Source organism: Drosophila innubila (genome assembly GCF_004354385.1).
Source record: "Drosophila innubila isolate TH190305 chromosome 3R unlocalized genomic scaffold, UK_Dinn_1.0 2_E_3R, whole genome shotgun sequence".
Lineage (NCBI taxonomy): Eukaryota > Metazoa > Arthropoda > Insecta > Diptera > Drosophilidae > Drosophila > Drosophila innubila.
In genome coordinates this window covers 8,103,100-8,121,505 of record NW_022995380.1, presented here as the reverse complement: position 1 = coordinate 8,121,505, position 18,406 = coordinate 8,103,100, and the positions used below count along the sequence as shown (strand labels likewise).

The following is an 18,406-nucleotide window of genomic DNA, read 5'->3' as shown; positions in this document are numbered from 1 at the left end:
ACCAAATGAAAGGGAACAGCGACAAAAATACAACAAGACTCAGATAAATAATAATGTACGCTCGTGCGTGTATTTATATAGATATAATAATTGGGTTTTAAGTGTGGATATGTGAAGAAAGATATGCCTTTCGCCGTCTCTCACCCTCTTTCCCAATCCAGCTTTCGATGTATCTTTGTCTCTCACTTCCATTGTGTAGTGCGCATATTTAGCAGCTCATAAATCTTCGATGGCTACAGTTTTGTGATTTATAACGACGCAAGACAACAATAAAAAATGTGGAAAAAGTATATGCTTTAAAAATGAAAAGTGGAGAAAAGACAGATAAAGAATATACATACAGTCTAGATTTGAATAAGAAGTAGAACAGAACTTAGAATATTTCTTGAAATAGCAAATTCTTCTGTGCTGAAATGTGGAAAGTGCCATAAAGCGCAGCACAAAATTCTGACAGTTATCATAATTATTTATGAGAAGACTTTTGTTTTCGTTTCTAGCTTTTTTTTGTTTTGGAAAAAATGGTAGGGTCAAAAGGGTTTAATGCGCCAAATGGTCAGGCAAAACTTTTCAAATTAAATTAAAAGCATGCCAAAAGGGAAAAGACAAAACAAATTTGATGAGTCAGCTGCGTGTTGAGAAACTGCAGCGTTTAAAAGTCAATAAATCAGCGGCCAAATGATAAGGGTTACACAAAAAAATTATATTAAACCTATAATAAATAAAAGGAAGATAAAAACAAAAAGCAAATTAGACTCCAAACTGACATCCAAAATATGCTGCTTTATATAAGAATAAGATAAACTTAAGAAATGAGTTTAAAGTTTAAAACCGGTTGAAACTTTGTAAAAAGTATTGTTCATTGTCAAATATTTTTAGATAATTATGCACGCTGCATCTGCAATTTAATTTTAGACAGTTTAAATTCCGGTTTAAAACAAGAAATCACATGAGCGGCTCAATGGTCTAGGGGTATGATTCTCGCTTTGGGTGCGAGAGGTCCCGGGTTCAAATCCCGGTTGAGCCCGGTTTTAACTTTTTTGCTTTCTCATTTTTTTTGCTGCCTTCCCAAAAAGTCAATAATAATTTTATACCAACACTGACAATGTGACTTTATTGTCTATACAATAGATAAAAATTCAATTCAGAATTTTGTTCCCTTGTCTGACTTGACATTTTTATGATTATTTCACTCCTTTTGCTGTTTGCTCAGTGACAAATTTACATATCCCCAGCGTGTGTATGGACTTCATACTATGGAGATGTGTGTGAGTGTGTGATTGTCGGTTACATATGACAGCCTTGGGAATTTCCAATACCAAAGACGCAATCTCAATGCCAATCGTATGATGTGAGAATTGCTACAAACGCCTGTTTCTTGTTATTGTTATTGTTGTTGCATTTGTTGTTGTTTTTTTCCTTCGTTGTCTAAACAATAAAGAATAATCGCTTTGGCTTGTGGGTGTTGTCGCTGTGTCTTTGTCTCTGTCTCTGTCTCAGCTTCAGAAGTTTGTTTAAGCTTCGACGTGCCTCGTTTTATTGCTTGTAATTTGCATGCAAGTTACGCATTGGCCAACTTTTTTTCTTCTTGTTATAGCCGACTTTAAGGCGCTTAAATGGCGCATACAATACATGGATGAGTTGTCATTTCAACTGAGAGGCGGCTAAGTGCAAAGTTTCTTTTTGGTCATAAACACAAATACTTATATATTGTGTTGCCGTTAAATAAAAAGTTTTGAATTCTATTCTGTTCTAGTTCAATTTTTTGTAGAATGCTTACTATATTACGACTAGAATTTTAAAAGATACACAAACTATTTTAAATGAAAAAGATAAAGGATTCTTTCAATAATATTGATATGATAGCATTCCGAATTTCGATATCGTCCTATTTCCTGCTTCAATTAATATTTAAATTAAAATATATATTCTATATGTTCTGTCGTAAGATCCGTCAATGATAACTTCGACGTTAATTCAGATTTCGTTCCCTGTTTAAAATTAAAAGTATTTCAATAAGAATGGAAAAATAAAATAAATCTTTTACTTTGTCACTGTCACTGCGTATTAATCAGTAAACCTTTTGCCTTACCCATTTGGCCGAACAAAACGAGTATTTGCCAATCAATTGCCGCAAACACAAATTGTCCATTTTCCTGTCGCCTGCTGTCGCCGGTGCGGAAGGAATTTTAAAATTCAAATATAAAATAAAATGCCCAATTGAAATTGGTTACAATGAACATCCTCGACAGAGACTGACACATTCACAATGAACCCAAGACAACTTCAGGTTCAGCTGCTGGTTTTTCTATCTGGCAGGTGGGAAGAGAAGAAGAGAGAGAGAGAGAGAAAAGGCGGCATGGAAAGAGATAGAGGAGAAGCGACCGCAGCAAATAATATTGAAAATCCGTAGACAATTGTGTACACATTTCAGCACTTGGCGAACCCGGGACTTAAGTTAGTCCGTTTTGGCTGATAATGAAAATCAACTCAATTGGAATGGAGAGAAACTGTCCGAAATTTCGGTTTTCATTTGCATGCATTTTGCCCAAATGGAAATTCTTTCAGTTTTGTCTTTTAATAAAAACTGAAAAGTGAAAAGTGAAAAAAAAGAGAAGTGAAGCTGATGCCGTCTGAGCAAAAATGCCAATTAAATGAGCACCCACCCGCACAATGGAAATCCGAAGCTGTCTCCTTCTCCGACTCATTAGCACAAATCATTGTCATGCATGCTGGCGCAGAAAACATATACATACCAAATCAGGCTGATGACAACGAAGCCGCAAAGTAGGCAACAAAAAATATGCAGGCATTACAAATTATTAACATTATCCCCGCAGAAGGAGCTGGCTAAGGCCTAGATACATAATCCACTGTGGCTAAGCGCTACAAATGATTGTGCCTTAACACCCAACGGGCCTGGCCAGCAAATTGCAACAGCATCAAAAAGCAAGCAAAATCCTGTCTGTGGTCATGCTGCTAAGTGGACAAATCTACCACAAATACGAAAATCACCCTCATTATGGCCAAAAACGTAAATTCCTCGTTCACTCTGTGTGTGTTTGGGTTGTTTTTTTTTTTATCGCAATGACGACAAGACCACTGGGCATGTTAACAGACACTCCGTTAAATGGTCAGCCCACACAACAACAACATTAAGTAGCAGAGAGAGAGAGAGAGAGAGAGGGGGGAAGCATGGGAGATAGAGGCGACAATGTTCACAGTTAGTCCGCTGGACCGACGACCGCTGTCAACGTGGCTGACACTAAAGTGGTTTAAGGCGATAAGACGCCCGAGGTTTGTATAGTATGTTTGTGCGGGGCCTCCACATTGAATGTGACTGTGGATTGTCTGACTGGTGGCATTGTCAAGTCTACGCCACGCGAATCTCTCAGACACATTCAAGAGTGGCATAAAATTTAGTTACATATGTGTAGATAATTTCATTATATATAGAAAATTATTGGAGAGTGCTCGTTTAATAATATATTCTATAATAATCAAGGCTGCAAACCGTTTCTGAACTGAACCTGGTAGAACCGGATTTTTAAGAAGCTTGAACCGGATCATGAACCGAATAACCGATTTAAAATAAAATAAATTTAAAATAAATTTAAATTATCATCAAAATTTGATTTCTTTAAAAAAAAAATTTAATTAGATCAAAATGTAGAGAAAAATGTATAACAATAAAAATATTTTTTTGTATGAAATTAAGCCAAGGTTCGAACCCAAACCTTGGGTTGATTGATGTCTTGCTCTATGGTTCCAGCGGCCGAACCGAACCTTTAACAAAATATTGGAGGTTTGCAACCTTGATAATAATACTAATTGATAATTTTTGTATTTTCAATAAATGTTTTAAAAGATTACTAAAGTAAGGAAAATTACGTAAGTAATGTAATACTCAATATTATATATTTCAAAATATAAAAGGATATCTCTAAGTCTGATTTTTCAGTTTAAAGAGATTTAAACTATAAATATACACATTTAATCCATTGTAGCTCCGTTTATAGGCTCTCTTGATTCATAAACTAGTTTCTATCTCTGAACATAATTGTGAGCTAATTTAAAGAATTTGTATATATAATCTAACATTTTATTTAAATATTATTTTAAATCTAAATGTCACAGTACAATATAATTATTTTAATTGACGTCAACATATTTGAGAACTAATCTGGACACTAAAGAAAACTTGCCTTAGACTGTCTGGCTATACTTCGATTTCTCCAGATGATTTCGGATAAGTTTTTCAAACAACAACTACAATTGAGATAAACTCATTTGAAGTGGCCACCACAATTTCCCATTCCGATAGCACAACTGTTAACTGTAAATTACTTTGCCGCTGCTGTTAATTCCGGATCTATCGAGAACTGCTTAAGCAAGCAGAAATCAATCGATTTGCCCCTCTGAAACTTCCTTCCTCTCTATACATTTATTCAGCTATCTCTTTCTTAGTAGCTGTGGCTAAAATCCAATTGCTTGCCCAACAAAAATTATATGCAACGTATTGTATGGGGCAGTTGTTGGACTCGAACGATTTTCCATTTATTACAACTAAGTAGACGCAGACAACAACAAGTGGCAGGGGATGTTGTAGAGGGGGATAGGGGGGAAGCTACTTGGAAGAGGTCTTAGTCCTGGTTTTTTCCTCTCTCTTTTTTATGCTCTTTGGGTAGTTTCAGCGACTAAATGGTTTGAGCGATAAATAATGTCCGTTTGTACTTTTAAACGACTTCCTTTCATTTGTTTTGCCAACGGAGGGAATGTTCCAAAGGTTCGGCTGTTCAAATTGTTTCAACGCCAATACATAATGGCTGCCACGCCTCCTCTGCCCTCCTCTGCCCACTGGAGGCAGGTTGGTTGTGGGGCAGGAAAACAAGCCGTCAAAGATAGCAATCTTCGATTTTGCTTTCGTTTTTTTTTGTTTTTTTTATGCTTTTTGTGCTTTTTCTGGGGTTTCATTTACTTCATGTTGCTGTTCAATTGATGTGTCCTGGGATAAGGCAAAAACCGAAACTCGAAATGCGCTATAGTTGTTGTTGTTGTTGTTGTTGCAGTTGTTGCTCTTGTTGTTGTTGCGTGGCATTGCGGCATATAAATCGTTTTATTTTCCGAGCAACATTATTGGCGTCTGCCTGGATTGGATGACGCGTGTAGGAAATGCCATTGTTGTTCCTGTTGTTGTCATTTGAGATGTTGTTGATGTTGTTGTTGTTGTTGCTATTTGAGCTGTTGTTGTGTCGCCGCGCTTGAGGTTCCTGAGAAGATAAATGGCTCACTTAGCAAGCGCCCACTGCCTCGTGCCATCCTTGTACAGTGTACATCCTGAATTGCTGCCTGCTTGGATTGTTGAATGAATGTTAGAGGTGATGCCAAAAAATAACAACAACAACATCAAGATAGGTGTGTGCGGTTTAACGCTTTGGGTTTAAGTTGGACACTTGCTGTGGGCGTGGTTGGTACGTGCCTACGTCTCATCGAGAACTGACAGTCGGTTTTGGCTAAGACTGACAAATAAAGGTGACTTTATCAGTGGCAACTGATGGCAGGGCTTAGTTTACAATGCAGACTCAAATAGAAGGTTGAAAGAAAGGTGGTTAGCTTAGAAGTGTGTAAAATAACAGCTTAAGTTGGGCTAAAGTAGAGTGAGTTTAAATTAATACTAGAATGAAAGGCTTCTTGGAAGATAATTCCACTGTGAAAAATACTTTTCTTAAAAATCCCCTACAATAACTTAATTTTAAATTCAATGATTGAATGCTGTTTGAGTTATGTATAAATTTCTTCAATTATTCAAGAAAATTTCAAAATTGTATTGTAAATGTATATAAATTATAATTGCTCTTAGTTGTCGTTAATCAAATAAATGAATATATTTTCAGATTTGGATATATAAGATAGACAGAGCAGTATAACAATATCTGTAATAAGCTAAACATTATATTAGTAAAGAATAATAATTATAATATATTTGGTTGGTTTGATTATGCAAATTACTGATCAATTTTGTAAAAAAAAAGGAATAAATTAATAGCGTTTTAATTTAAAGTGAATTTTTCATATTGCTGACATCCCATATATAAACTGCTTGTTATAATAATGATGTGTTAATTAATATCTATAGTATTTGTACTATATAAGATAATCACTTATTACGTTTATTAAGTGCTCTCAAAGTAGAAGTTTTGCCTGTTTCAGCTCGAGTCGAGACAAGAGTTCCATTTGCTCATACTTTGCATACGTGTATGTATGGGAGTATTGTGCACACACAGACACATAAATCAAACAATAAGTACTCTTTATTATTATTATTTGCACTTTTTGCATATACTCGTACTTGTACACGGTATTTACTTAAGCAGCCGCAGCAGCTACCAACAACGGGGGCATACTTCAACTTGGCTTATTGAATAAGTCAGCAGTGAGCAGTTGGCAGTTGGCAGCGAGAAGTCGGCAGTCATTTTGAGGGCACAGACGCCCAAAAACTTCAATAACAACACCCAGACCCACTTCAGAAATAGAAAAGTTTACAGCGACGCCCCGTCGCTATATGGATCCAGCCACGCCCCCTTCACTTGGTCCTTTGCCTCGGCCACAAATCTACAGCAGCCACAGCAGAAATAACATAATTTGCATAAAATTGACGTTAAAGGTTAGAGCAACATTATGAAATGCCAAACATTTACTTAGGCAACGCCATCCTGGAATTTGCCGAGTGCTCGCATTAATAACCTTAAATCAATTTCATTATAAACGCAACCCGCCGACAGTCACATGAGAAACATGCGTTAAATTAATTTTTTATTTGCCGCAAAAAATGAGATGAAAAAAAACAAGCAACCCAAGCAAAAAAGGGCGGCAACAATTGCCAACAAATTACACGCGTGTAAAAACGCGCGCGTTTCCCTTGCGTTTTTTTTATCGTACTGCATGTTGAGGTTGAGGCTTTAACTCACTCATAAACACATTAATTACCACCGGCTGTGTTGGGTTTTCGGTTGAGTATTGTAGTTACAAGCCATGGCTGTAATTACTGTGGAATTTAGTAAACTTATCAAATTATAAGGCCTGAAACGAGCACTTTCGCTACCAGACATACTCGTATTAGCCGTTTTTCAACTAATTAATTAGCAAATTTGCAGGCGTTAAAATGTTGAATGCCAGCAAAAGAAAACAGACATAAATATTGTCGCACAACAGGCAGCCAACTCACATACATAGACATGTGTCTATGGGGCGTATGTGCAACTTATAAATGTGCTAGTAAATTGGGGGCAGAGATTGCGCATACGACAAGTGGGCGAATATTTCCGTTTATGCTAAATAAATGCGAGACGCAGACATGCAGCTAATGATCATAATAAGAGAGAATGTGAGAATGTGAGAGGAAGGTGTAAAAAATCATGAAAAATAAAAATAAATGAGAACGGTCATCAAAATATCTTTAATGTGTTCTTAAAAAGATTTTTTTAAATTTGACATTAATTTCTATATATTTACGTGAAAATATCTCTGATAAAGTTATCAAACCTCTTTAATAGACATTGAAAAACCCGTCCTATTCTATTTAAAAAAATGTAATTACAATTGCAAAGTATTCAAAATAAATAGCTCATATAAATTTGGCTTGAATAAATAATTACATTTGTATATATATAGTTTATTGACTTGACCGCAAATAACCACAAGACCAGCAATAATAATATAATAACAAACGATGCGAAACGAAACAAATCTTGAAATGTGAAAAGAACCCGCAGCTAATTTTGGCTGAAGTCAAGCGTATAAAAGCGATTACGCAGGCGATTTTGAGCAGAGCGTGGCAAAAACAGCTTTTGCAACACCAAAAACAATAACAAAACAGATAAGCCAGCATAAAATAAAGTAGAATAAAATAAAAGCCAAAATAATAAACTCGCTGACCGCAAGAGTTGCCCGTCCCAACCTCAGAAAAAGCCGGATCCGTTCAAGAGTAAAGCGAATGCGATGATAACGCGCTGATAATGTGAAAGGGATTGGGAAAAGGTCGCCAGCTGGTCAGCTAGTGGCTGTCCTGGCCAGAACTCCCTCGGGTGCCATTGCAGCCAATTAGGTGCGTCTGTTATGGCCCCGTTTATCCACATTCCCCATCCGCTTGGCTATGCAAATGTTGTTGGCCTCGGCACAACCCTTGTGCGTGTGCAGATTATCAAATTAGCGTAAATGTTATTGGCCCTTGGGCTCGTTTTAGTTGGCATTAGACTCGCTGACATGCCACACATGCCACGACGCACAGCTCCTGTGCTGTGGAAATTTTCAATTTCCTGTCGCCAAAGGTGCTCCTTAGACAGGATACGCACAACGGCAACAACGGCAACAACACAACACTGTTGGCCGCCTTGTGATAAACGCAAATCCTCACATGATTTAGTCGACTGCCACTGAACCCTGTTAGTTGACAGTCATAAAAATAAAAATGCTTTCCTTTTCCTTAACAGAACATACATATTTCATTTGTCTAAATGAATATACATATAAGTTATATAAAGTGTTATATATACGAGTATAGAATTCATTTGACTATCAAATGGCGCACAACTTGGCCAAAAGCTGCTTAACTGTTATAGTTACTTGGACCACATGCAGTCTTTGGGCATGAAAACGGGTGTGGAATCTGCTCGTAAGCCTTAGACTATGACAAAGGTGCTCCAGCGGTTTGAGGTAAGGATGTCCTTAAGCCGGGCAAAACTGGACAGCGTGTGACGGCGATGATAGCAATATTATTTAACTTCATATATGAGCTTTCACTTTTATTGTTTTGCCAAAAGATAGAGGCAAATGGCAATTTTAAACGTTATAAAAGAATTGAAACTTATTTTATATTCTCTGTCTAGTCGAATTAGCTAAAGTTTTGTAATTTTATAGAATCTGAATACTTTGAAATATATTTAAAACAACATTTTATTTTTTAACTTATGTAACGGTAACGGTACCTGCTCTCAAGAGAAAAAATTCCATTTCTGGTTCATCTCAAAAGATACAAAACTAATTCACTTTAATATGTAATATTACGAGCATTAACAAGTTATTAAATATGTACTCTTTGGTCTTTTTTTTTAAATGTTATTTTAATATTCTTACCAGGGACCGCTTCCACTATAAGTTTTATTTTAAAAATCACGCTTTAATGATTATATAATGATTTTCTTCACCGATAATCATTATTTTTGATCAAAAAAATAAAACTCAAAAATAATGATTATAAATGATTTTTATTTTTTGCGCTCAAAATAAAACTCAACAATAGTTTATGGTTTTTAGTTCATTCATTTAATAGTAATTTTATATAATGTTAAAGCTAACCTAATCCTAACATTAGTTAATCCTCGGCCGGCTTAAAGATAAGTTTTGAGTTTTAAAATGCTCAATTTTTGTCACTTAATCAGCTTAATGATTTTATCATTATTTATGACTTTCTTACTCCTATGCTTAAAAAAAATTTACTCAATTAAAGCCTCACAAGCTTAACCCAAATATACCGAAAAAGATTTTCTAGAAATGTAATTATTTATTTATTATTTTCTTATTTCCTTAATAAAACAATACTCAATATGATCAAAGGATAGTTACTTTCTACACTTCACAAACAAATTCTTAAAAAAATTCCTCCACAAATTCCCAAAAGACTTTAACACCTTTAAATGGTTGTTGCTCGCATTGTTGTTGTGGTGGCAATTAGGAAGCCTCAGCGACCGCAGAGTTCCAACAAAACTGCGGCCATTAAAAAACAAACTTTAAGCGTTTTACCACCACCTTCTACTTCCTTTCCCCTTGTTCCCCTCTCTCCACTGCCATGAAGAACAAAAACCATTAAAACAATTTAATCGCACTCGAAAGTAGCGAGCAAGAAATCTGCACAAATATCAAAAGACGAAATGAAATGCAAAAGTTTTTATTTAGACTCTTGGCGTTTTGGGTTGATTGTAAATCGTTAGTCTCAGTCCCAGGAGAGCAGCTCCTGGAGTCCTGGTCATAGTAGGCGTTGGTGTTGCCATCTTCTCCCCTCAAGTTCAGCTCTCGCCTGGGCTATAAGCGTTTACAAGTTAATTTTCACATTGGGACATGACTGACACTCCTCCAGCGTCCTCCTTCCCGCTCTTGTCCTGTCCTCAGTTGGGCAATTTCCTCGGCACTTTTGTTTAGTTTTTGATTTGACTTTTACTTTTTGGCCACTGGCGGGGCAGGCGAACTGTCGGTTTTTTCGGCTAATTATCATCATTTTTGCGAAATGCCTAAAGCGATTTCCAGCTCGTCCAAAGGAGTCAGGACTTCCTTCAATGGGGGCGGAGTTGCCACTTGCTATTATGTTGCCATCAACATAATTTCATGTTGTTGTTGTGGTTGTTGCTGTTGTAGTTCGTCGCGACTTGTGTGATTGCTGCGCACATTTGAAACTTTTGCTGTGATTTTTATAACCAAAAAACAATCAAAATTTAATGAGCGGCGCCAGTTTTCCCAAATTTGCTTCCATTCTTGCTGTTGGCTTTTTTTTTTTTTATATGATGCGTGTTTATTGAAAAATAAAATACTCGACGTAATCAAATAAATGCACATAAATGTGAAAAAAGAAATTGTGAAAAATAAACTGCTCATCGTTCTCAGTTCCCAGCTCACAATTCCACCCGCATTTGCACGATTCGTTAACCAAAGTACACGTTAAAAGGCGAAATGGACAGACGGTTCTGCCAGGCGGTCAGTTTCAGAGTTGCCCTACGGCTACTGTGGGCCAATGATACCGGAAATGCGACTACCCTTCCTCGCCACCCTTTAACACATTTGCTTACAAAAGTCTGCGTAAAGTATCAGAAATCATAATGGATAAAGTATTACAGCTTCTCTATGAGCTTTGTCACTCTTTACTCAAAAAAGTTCCAGTTTTCATGTTTTTACAAAGTTAAAGTAAATATTTATTTGATACTTTGGAAACATGGGATATATTATCAAAATTATAAATAATCGAAAATATTTCAGAACTTAAGTCAAAACAAAATGTTTAATGAATTCAAAATAACAATAATTCCACATAAACATAACAGATTTTTAAGTTTTTATTAAAATTACAATAATTATAAAAGGACAATTAAATTTCATAGTAGTTTAGCATATTTTGCTATTGTTTCTGTTTCTTATTCTCGTGTCTCTCATTTGTGTATGGCATCAAATGCTTTTAACTTTTATTTGCCAAGCACAGGCATTGTTGTTATTGTTCTTGTTGTTGCTGTCGTTGTTTGCTTGTTACAACTGTCGTTTCGGACATGTCCAGAAAAAGGTACAACAAAACAACCAAAAAGCATTGTCAAAAAAAAAATGACAACAAGAAATGCTGCAAAATTGTTGGCAAATATTGAATTTGCAACATATTCGACTCATGTGACACAACGCGGTCCACATACTCCGACAATAGATGGATGGTTGAATATGGAACCCAGCACTGGGAACAGAACTGGAAACTGGCAACTGGGGAACTGCCGCGAGTGAGTTACAAAAGGTTTTCTCTGTTTACCAAAACTCACCAACATTCACGAATGTGAGTGAATGGAATTGAGGGCAACTGGAGTTGCAAAATGATTTGCTTACCTTTTTTTTGAAGTTACCAAATTTTTTGAAGCTGTACCAAATGTTGCACAGCTGTTGTGCAAATAGTAAACCATTAATTTTAAGTGTTGTTTGTGTGAACAAAAAGAAATTCTTGTTAGTAAAATGAGTTAAACAGGGGAAATTTAAAGTAAGAACATAAAGTTTGTTTATGTTTAACGTTATCAAATATGTTTTCATTTAAAAACTGCGATAACATTTCAACGAATTTTCAACACTATTTCACTCTCATATAGTACATATCTTATCACAAAAAACATATATACTATATGTGTACTTAATAAAACACTAGGCATCTGTACAAATATGGAAGAAAATATTGAACAAGTTGTTTGTTTGATTTTCGATCAGAAAATATTTTCAGTTTCAAATTAAAATAATATAAAAACTTCAAATTGAGGATTTTTCAACAGCGGAAAAGGTATTAAAAATTAATTTTCAAAATTTTCGATATTCATTTAAATATTTTCTGGCATGTTAACTATAAAGAAGAACACTTGATCCTTTTAATATATGTACGTACGTAACTTCAACTATTACTACTAATTGCATTTGCTTTCTGCCTATATATTTTTCTTTCATATATTTCTCTCTGTCTCTTTCAGTTCTCATCTTGCTGACCGTTAAGGGCAAAACAGAACAACCCTAACCATAAGCTAGACACACAGAAAATGAACTTGTCTCTTAATTAAAGTTAAGACCACAATGCAGCGGCAAAGAAAGCCGGGCCAAGTCAAAAGTGGCCAAAACAAAATTAACAATTATGAATTTAACAAGAAATTATATGTAAGTGCGAGACGAGGCAAATTAGATTTTTATTGTTTAAAGAAAATTATGCAAATGCTGTGGGACAAAAGACAATTAACATTAGCAACATTCCCTTTTATTGAGCTGTCAGACTTTGCGGCTAAATAATTAATGCTCAGCGTTGGCATTGGCTTTGAAGGTGGCGTTGGCAGTGGCAACCGTGCGTATGAGTAATCTGCGTTTAAGAGCTTCACAATGATTATTACATGGCAGAAATGAAATCCGTGCCGCATCTTCTTCAACTAGCGGTTACCTCCTTGTGGTTGTCTCTCCAGCTGGTCAAAGTTTTTGTCCATTGTCGGAATTATTCATAACAAGCAGGGGAATTTGAGGGGAGGAAAATGAAAGGGACTTTGGGAACGCCTCGGGCGTGTAGTAAACTAATTACCCCTCTCCTTCAAGCATGTGTGTGTGTTTGTTTGTTTGTTTGTTGTTGCTGTAAGGGATAGATAGACAAGGACATGTGCTGTGTGCTTGTCTGCGCCTTTTAATAGTTTCATAAGCTTCACTTAAGATTCGCTGACACATGTTCCAGGGGCAGTCAAGTGGTTGTGCATATATTAAACTCAGTCTCACAATCGGTCCCATTTACGTTGACATAAATTGATATCACGGCATTTATGTCTTCATTGAGATAAGAGACCAGCAAAGAGTCTGCTCTTTCCTCCAACCCCCTCGCTGTATCTCTGCCTGTGCGTGCCATTAATTGACATATTTATGAGGGTATCTCTGGCCATTTAGCTGCTCTGATTTGATTAAGATATTTGGAATGTGTTTGGGTTTCAAAAGGTTGCTTAGTTTTAGAAATAGAATGGGCTTGCTAACCTTGCTAATCAAAGCAAAAACTGGTAATGGAGTTAGTTTACATTGTAGAGACGTGCATTGAAAAATTTTTCATAGAAAATTCGTTTATTTTTAGCTAAAATAAAAATGTACAGAATAATGTAAAACAGCTCATAAAGATAAGTATCATTAAATATTTTAAACATATGTTGTTTAAAATTTTAGTATATGAATGCTAAAGAAGTTTATTAAAACAAAACCAGCAATATTCTATGGGTAAATGAATGAACAATAAATAGAAACTAGAAGAGTGAAGTTAATTTCACAAGATAAATTTTTAAAGTTTATTTAACTAATATTTCTTTAGGCAATATTATCTTTAATGTCTATCAATCGATTGTCATCAGACGTCAAAAACATTGATTTAAGGCAAAAAGGAATAATTCTTATTTACTTAAAGGCTTCTTAAGCCATTTCTGAGCGCGTTCATAACAGATGACCTCATATTTATGACCCCGTTCCCCCGACCACAATAAGAAATTTTTGGTTTCTAAGACTTGTATGCCATTTTTTGTGTGATTCTTTTTATGGCAAGGCGAAAGCCAAAAGGCAAACACACTCGAGTCATAAAAAGATGCCTGCAGACAAACAAAAGCGACACAGTCAACATAGGAATACATCTCCTATATGTGGAATGGGATAGACCATGCCCACATAAAGATCAAATGTCAATACGGAACGGGGGCAACAGCGCTAAATGTGGCCAAAAGAAAAGCAGCCAAAGGAAAGACAAACAGCAGCAAAGACAGCAAAATACTCATATACAACGATTTCTAAACGTTGTCATAAAAATGAAATGAAAACAAGCAGAAGGTCTAACAGGAGATGTAAAAGAAAAAAAAAAAACTTAAGACATTCAATAAGTTTACTCACAGCTTTAGATGGTAAAGGGGGAGGCAATTGGGGGCAGCTGACCTTTTTATCGCTCTAAATACGTTTATGACTCGCTTATGTTGAATTGGGATGGTCTCCTTTGACTGCTGGCAGCTTATAAATCTCAGTGGTTGACTGTGTGTGTGCTTGTTGTGCACAGCAAATTGTTTTTAACGACAATGTGTGTCCATGTAAATTATTAGTTTAATAAACGTTAGCCCCATTACAAATTATTGACCGAAAAGTTAAAGATAAGTCTTATAAAATGAAAGCAGCGTTTATTAAGGTTGAAGCTTTATATTCATTTCAAGAAACTCTTATAAAGATTTTTTCACGGGCGTAGATAAGTGATTAAAAATTAATTTTACCGATTTACTAGTGTATTTACTAAAGCTTATACATTTTATGCCTTACTTAATTATTATTAATTATTTTAATTATTCTTAAGTAACTAAAATTTAAAGATTATGAAGATTCTGTTACCCAAATTTAATTCTTGTTATACATATATTTGCATCTTTAAGCTATTTCCCATTGTAAATGCAACCCTTTTGTCAAAGAGGTAAAGTCAAATTTATTTTTCAATTAATATGAAATCAAGCATTAAAATTGAATTAGCAACCGAAACTGAACAGAAATCATTTTCCCTTTTTGGCGGGGCGAGAAATCTTGGCAGTAACTTTTTGGCCAATTAGAAAATGAACGACAAGAAAACTCGAAAACGACTCAAGGACAATATGTTGCCTACTTTGTGGCAGGCAAACAGGCGTCTTGCCAAATATTGTTTAGTAATTTTACTACGCTAATTTTCTACTTGTATGCTAGCCGCCGGGCAGACCTGGCAAAAGTTCAACTAACAAACAAAAGCGATAATTACAAGAAAACAGCACTGTCAGGACCAGCGGAAGAAGAGGAAGAAGCATCGGGATTGCGAGAGGACAACAGGGAGTTAGTAGTAAACTTTGTCAGATTTAGCATGCGAATGCAAATAATTTTACAAAAATTAAAAGCAGACGACAAGCAAAAGTTTTGCCAACATTCAACATTTTTGAAATCTATCCGAAAAGCTAGAGACATGTCAGAAGCGAAAGGGTTACAAAACTCTACGTATTGTTGTTGCTTTTTTTGTAGTTTATGTGGCTGTCTAACGGCATTTAACCTACGCCTCTATAATTCACGCCATTTTCAGCGGCATTTAAATGCAGCGCGCGCGACTCGCATCCTGGTAGTCCTGCTTGTCCTGCCTGTCCTGGCCCTGGGTCCCCAACGGGGATAACGATAAGCCAAACCTGATTTTACGACAATGTTATTACCAGCAGCGAAAGGAGGTAGCCCAGCATGAACGAGGGGTTGGGGGGAATCCCCTGTATTGTGTGTTGTGCTTGTTGAGACGTAAACGGCATTTTGACTGTGCGCAGGCGGGGGAAGAGGACAAATCTGGTATAACCCAAGGGTTATATGGCATGACGCTGACGTCGCTGTGATTGTTTAAAGTTATGAATAATTAAATATTTGAGCAGGTGGCGGACTCGCAACACAAAACTGGGGATTGGGTGTTATACATTAGCCAATGAAACTGCAGATTCTCACAAATACACTTAGTCAAGTAAATGTTTTGGGTTTCTTTATCTAATTATATCTTTTCCAGCGATGTGTCTTGAATGAATGAACTAACTTACCTTATCTCTGAACTCTTTTTTTCCGCACTTAGAACCGGCCACAAAACGCTAATGCAAATAATTGCCGTCCATTTCGAGTGCATTCAAATGGAAATTATGTGCACAGCCGCACTTAATTACACCAAAAAGGAAATATAATAAAAAATTACAAAAAAGAAAAATTATAACTTCTGGAGATGCGGGGCATCGATCCCCGTACCTCTCACATGCTAAGCGAGCGCTCTACCATCTGAGCTACATCCCCTGTTGAAAATTTTCAAAATAATAAACTTATTTTAAATCAACCAAATGCAGTGCACTGATTTACAGTTTATTTAATGCCATTTAAGTTCAAGAATAACATTTTTCAAAGAAACTAAATACATTTTTCTCATTAGTATTGTACTCAATTTCCAAATTTAACTCCACGTCAGAAATTTTTATTTGAAATTATGGTCTTGAATACAAATGAACTTACTTTCTTATTGAATTGTTTTTAAATTCAATCTTCACATACTTATATTTTAGAAAGTTGCATTCAAGTAAAGTGCAACTGTTTGCTTAAAAAGACTAATTGGCGATCACAAATACAAGCGGCTCAATGGTCTAGGGGTATGATTCTCGCTTTGGGTGCGAGAGGTCCCGGGTTCAAATCCCGGTTGAGCCCTTAATTCCTTTTTTGACATTTCTTTGTTGAAGATTGTTTTTAATTATTTTTGAACAGCTATTTAAAGAATTATTTATTCTATATTATCTTTTTACAATCTTTGTTTACATGTTAAGTTTATCTGCTGTCTTGTGCTTCAAAGTTTAATACAAACCTGCTTTGTCTTTGCTTTATAAACTGGCACAATTTGTCAAACAAAAACCGCTTTGCTGGCCTTCTTGCATAATGTCAACATACGTCTGATCATGCATATTTATGCCTCGGGCGCACTTTCAAATTTGATTGGGCCAATGAACTACGTGATAAGTTGTTTGACTCTATTGAAATACTCGTACCAGCTCGTATCTTTGTTTATACCTTTGTTTAAATATTCCATTCATGTGAGACAAATGCTGACCATGGTCTTGCAAGCAATTTGCTATTTATAGACCAAGATATTTTTATGTTTCTTTAGTTGCATTTTTAACTGGTATTGACCACCGGATGCAACCATAACGGGGATGTAGCTCAGATGGTAGAGCGCTCGCTTAGCATGTGAGAGGTACGGGGATCGATGCCCCGCATCTCCAGTAAAGGATTAATACTTCCTTTTTTTTATAAAAAGAAATCCATAGACCTTATGTGCTGAACATACTCTTTTAGCTGTTTTGTTATATCTATTTAACTTACATTTTAAAAACAAATCTGAAAAATATATAGGTATGTTTATAATTGATCAAATTGATCATATTGGAATATCGTTATTTGTAACATCCATTAGGCTTCTGCGAATTTATATTATCTTTTATTCTATTTATTCATTCGCTTTCCAACGACGAGGACATATTATTCGATATGGGCTATGAACTGAAGAGATATTTTCGCCTACCACTCTGGAGTGATAACTTCCAATAAATTAATTAATTGCTTCCTCTTTTCTGTCAATACGCTAAGCGATACGCATATACTCCATGAGCACTGTGGTCATCAAAGCCATTTTGTCCTCCTAAACCTACATATATTGGTTTTCGGATCTACAAATATTCCCTTTAAATTGTTACCACAAACTAACTACTACAAGCAAAACTATATATTCCTTAAAATGTAAAATAAAAAGATTGTTGTTTTGCTTACTTTAAAAACATTTTTATTTTTATATTTTTGTTGGCTGTTATTAAAAAAAAGGGCAACATTTTTTTTACTACAGTTAAAAAATGAAAATCCTCTGGAGATGCGGGGCATCGATCCCCGTACCTCTCACATGCTAAGCGAGCGCTCTACCATCTGAGCTACATCCCCTGATGATCACATCTCGTCCAAAACGAAAGACATTCCGCAGCATTGCCAAAAATTGTCTTATCAAGGTCTGTTTAACTTTGGAACGATCTGAAATAAAACAACCCACAGATTCGACCAAACGCCATAAACAAAAGAAATTAATTTACGCATTTTGTTTATTTTTCTTTTTGGTTGCATTCTTGCTTTATTATTTATTCGCTTTTAAGAACTGTCAATATTTACACTTGAACGCAGGTTTAGACTGCCATTAAAATTACAAAAATACACATTCGTACAATTTACCTTTTTTTTCATTGTTTTCCTTGCGTTATTGTTTTTACTGCGCACAACGTCTTCAGCGTCAGCTCCAGCCACCTGCCAACTGATGCATATAATTATGGAAATTTCAAACCACCTACCCACTCCACAAGAAGAGGACCAACAACAACAACTGGTTCTCAAATGAAAAATCAGCGCCAGCAACTGTAAAGATTTTGCCAGAGTAAATAAAAGTAGCGACAAAACAAATGAAAGTGTCTAGGGAAAATAATACAAAAGCAAGCAGCATTTGCATAAACTCAAAATCAAGACACTGTAGATTACGTTTAGTTGACAATTTAAATCTGTACGTTTACGCGCTCATTTTCTTGTCAGGTGG

At 35.7% G+C, this 18,406-nt stretch overlaps 1 long non-coding RNA gene and 5 other non-coding genes across 6 annotated transcripts; 4 read left to right on the top strand and 2 right to left on the bottom strand.

The window, feature by feature from the left end:
* Positions 1 to 952: 952 nt before the first annotated feature.
* On the top strand, positions 953 to 1,024 carry Trnap-ugg. The gene has a single exon. It is a non-coding gene; the product is annotated as a tRNA-Pro (tRNA).
* Positions 1,025 to 12,090: 11,066 nt separating this feature from the next.
* Positions 12,091 to 12,450, top strand: LOC117791795. The gene is made up of 2 exons (XR_004618104.1): positions 12,091 to 12,158; positions 12,249 to 12,450. It is a non-coding gene; the product is annotated as an uncharacterized LOC117791795 (long non-coding RNA).
* A 3,566-nt stretch (positions 12,451 to 16,016) lies between these two features.
* Trnaa-agc lies at positions 16,017 to 16,089 on the bottom strand. Its single transcript has one exon. It is a non-coding gene; the product is annotated as a tRNA-Ala (tRNA).
* A 330-nt stretch (positions 16,090 to 16,419) lies between these two features.
* Trnap-ugg lies at positions 16,420 to 16,491 on the top strand. The gene has a single exon. It is a non-coding gene; the product is annotated as a tRNA-Pro (tRNA).
* Positions 16,492 to 16,987: 496 nt separating this feature from the next.
* On the top strand, positions 16,988 to 17,060 carry Trnaa-agc. The gene has a single exon. It is a non-coding gene; the product is annotated as a tRNA-Ala (tRNA).
* Positions 17,061 to 17,696: 636 nt separating this feature from the next.
* Trnaa-agc lies at positions 17,697 to 17,769 on the bottom strand. The gene has a single exon. It is a non-coding gene; the product is annotated as a tRNA-Ala (tRNA).
* Positions 17,770 to 18,406: the final 637 nt, after the last annotated feature.